Below are 3,487 nucleotides of genomic sequence, written 5' to 3'. Positions count from 1 at the left end.
ATTTCTTCAATATAATTTCTCATTTGACGTTTGTTCCATTGAATATTTTGTATTAGTTCTTACTGTAGACGTTTGAGTACAATTATGCCAAAACGAGATGTCACACTGACTGCCAAGGTTCTCAACTTCACTTCATGAAGTTTCCAAAACGAAAACAGCTGCCCGCATACGTGTGACCAGCGAACACGGAGTGACCAGACCAAATATTTTTGTATTATTATTATTATTCTCGGTCCACTACAGAAGAAAACACTCGATAGGTTTTCGTCAACTAATAGCTCAATAAAGAGCAGGCCATGTTTCTAATATCTTAAAAGCAGACGGAGAGAGGCTCAGGCGATTACATTATGGACGTTAATAGAGAGTTGGACAGGAATATTACTGGCGAACAAAGTTATATACATATATACGTACAAACACACTCAGAGGGTGACAATTGCTTCACATAGAGGAACTTTTCGACGTGTTATCCTAACCAAAAAAAGCACCTCTTGCAGTTACACTCATTCCGAGAGCATTTCCTCTATGGACTTTGATGAAGGTTTTATCTTGACAGAAGGGGTTAAGCGGGTTGTCGACCTTGAAATAAAGTCTAATCCTCTGACACCAAGTGCTCCAGAGACTAATTCCCGAGACCTTATGCTAAATCATTGGCTAGATAAGAGTTCAGACTAGAAAATTCTTGATCTTCAAGAGAAACTAATGGACGTTTGGGCTAGTCAGGTACACCAAATGATGATATTACACATCATACAATTGTTACTATTATGATATCGTTACTTTATATTATGATTATAATTATGATTATTATCTATAGCAACATCATTACTATTATGGAACGTATATCAATCAAGATGAGACGGAATCGAACGCTAAACTAAAGGTATAGAGCCTTTTACTATCAAAAGGAGTCTGTCTGTCTGTCTGTCTGTCTCGCTCTCTGCATTACAAACGTGTAAAAAATGGAACTATGTACAAACAATTCACTCTTTTTGTCCTGTCATTTGCGTCACTACTGTTTTGACATGAAAGGCTCAGGGCAGGTTAAGGCTTTCTGAATACTGATCGGGAGGACTTAATAACCACTTATAAAAATAGTATGACGAAATTATATTAAAAGTTACATCTCAAGCTTTTGAAAAATAAAACTGCTTCGTTTAATCACTGTTCCGTAAAGTTGACCACAAACTAAACCTCTAGCGATGCGTTCACAGTATGTAAGGGCTGTTCTCCCTCGACGTCTCTCTCTATATCCATCTTTTTCTGGCTTTCTATTTCATCCAAAAAGCTGCTAACAACGCAAATTGTTGACCAGGCTCTCTTTCCTTTCGAAAAATCCACACTACAACTAATCCTTGATCGACGTTAAAACCCGTATCACGTACATGAGTGCCGACTACGAAAGGAAATGTCTTCGTTGATGATAACTATTTACTACAACAGGAACTTCCTCCTCCTCCTCCTCTCTACATATCCTGAGCCAGTCCTTCAGGAGCTGCCTCGCTCGCTCCAAGGATCCGTCGCTTTCCTCCATAATCCATCGTGTGCTCCGAAGGTGCCTCACTGGATGAGTGTTGGCATTGTGCTGCAAGTCGTGCCACTGCCTCTGGGTGGTGTTTGTTAGGCACAGCGGCGGCAGCAGCAGCCGCAGCAGCAGTGGCAGCAGGAGGGTCAGCAGGTAGTGGGAGGACAGCAACTAGCGGGGTGCTTGTGACGAGGGCCGCGAGGAGGTAACTACTACCGGGGTCGGGGTGTGGTGGTGGAGGCTTCCAGGCTCTCAGGGTCGGAAACTCTGGAGCAACGCGAGGGGCGGGGCAACCTACCTCCATCCAGGATACACCACCAAACGCCATCCTCCTCCTCCACCTCCTCCTCCTCCTCCTATTGCTGCCATCGCTGTTCCTACTCCTCCTTCTCCTGCTCTTCCAGTATTTTCGTTCCTCAGGAAATGGTCTGAACGAAGAGCATAGGCCAAAGGACAAGAGGTTGAAGGATATCCATGAATATCAGCTCTCATCCTTGAGAGAGAGAGAGAGAGAGAGAGAGAGAGAGAGAGAGAGAGAGAGAGAGAGAGAGAGAGAGAGAGAATCATAACAAAGCATGACCAACTCTAGGAAAATTCAAGCTAATGCGTACACCAAAGAAAGGGAAACGCCAAACCCATATACAGTATCCTCTGCTTCTATGGGCCAACAAAAAACGGTGGAAGTGATTCACACAGTTTTAGCATTGAGAAGTTGCATCCATTCATCACGTCACTACTCGACTCAAAATGAAGAGGGGAAAGAGGAAATGGTCTTCCTTAAATTTCACCTAATCACTATCTTGACGACCTGTTATTGCGTAGAGAATGTCAGAACTGGGAAAGGGACAAGTGTTGTTTATTTATGAAATGGGAGAGGAGATAGCATCAAATCGGTTGGGGTAAAATTGTAGATACTGGTACATACTCAATTAACTTTTCGGGTGATCGTTAAGAATATATACATAATATACAGATGTGAAAATATAACTCAGTTCACTGACAACTTGATTGATTTTACTACAAATATATTGTTTTTTAATACATTCTCTGAATCAGTAAAGAGACATTTTTACACTCAATCCCTTTGTTTCATAGTGAATACATTGTAGAAATTAGACTCTCTCTCTCTCTCTCTCTCTCTCTCTCTCTCTCTCTCTCTCTCTCTCTCTCTCTCTCTCTCTCTCTATTTTTTTTACCTAACATAACAATAATATCAGCATGAAAGGGGGGAAATGAAATTCCAAACCACAGCAATACGTTGCCGAAAACCTTTTCAATAGGATCAAGATACAATATCACTCGTTAAATATCGTTTATAATAGCGAGATATTTTTTTTTTACAGAATTGCAAATATAAATGATCAGGTATCTATATTGATAAACGCCAGTAACAATTGCAGTCTCTTACAATGCATTGTGTTCACAAGCGCCGTGTGATTGTTACCGTGATTGTTTCGATGTGTTTATACAACTGATACTTTTATGGCGTTGCCACTGGAACTGGCAAGTAAACGCCTTAATGAGGCTTAGTCGCTGGAAGGAGGCTGGATAGAAATGGGGAATATAATAATACAAAGATAGAGATATGACAGTAGAGTTTTCCCCTGCAAGAAGAGCAGAGTACACTTATCGATAGAGAAGAGGTTGTGTAAATAACGGAAAACAAGAGAAACCAATTCTAATACTTTGATGTAAAAGAGAAAAAATAGCTCCATGGTTTGGTTTGGTAATGAATTACGAACGAAGACGAGAAATTTATAAAAGCTGATCTGTTGAGTGGGCTATCATTTTATCACCTACCTTTTCGTACGTCTATAGTTGTGTTTATTCAATTTACGTTTCGCATTTTAAACAAACATTTTGAGATTGGGTATGCATAGTAACTCTTCCAAAACAATGCTCATTGGATATAAAAATCTAAGTTACTTCTTATATATTAATTTAATCAATCTGTGTCCTTCA

This window comes from Palaemon carinicauda, chromosome 26 (genome assembly GCF_036898095.1).
Source record: "Palaemon carinicauda isolate YSFRI2023 chromosome 26, ASM3689809v2, whole genome shotgun sequence".
Lineage (NCBI taxonomy): Eukaryota > Metazoa > Arthropoda > Malacostraca > Decapoda > Palaemonidae > Palaemon > Palaemon carinicauda.
This window is presented reverse-complemented; position numbering follows the sequence as displayed.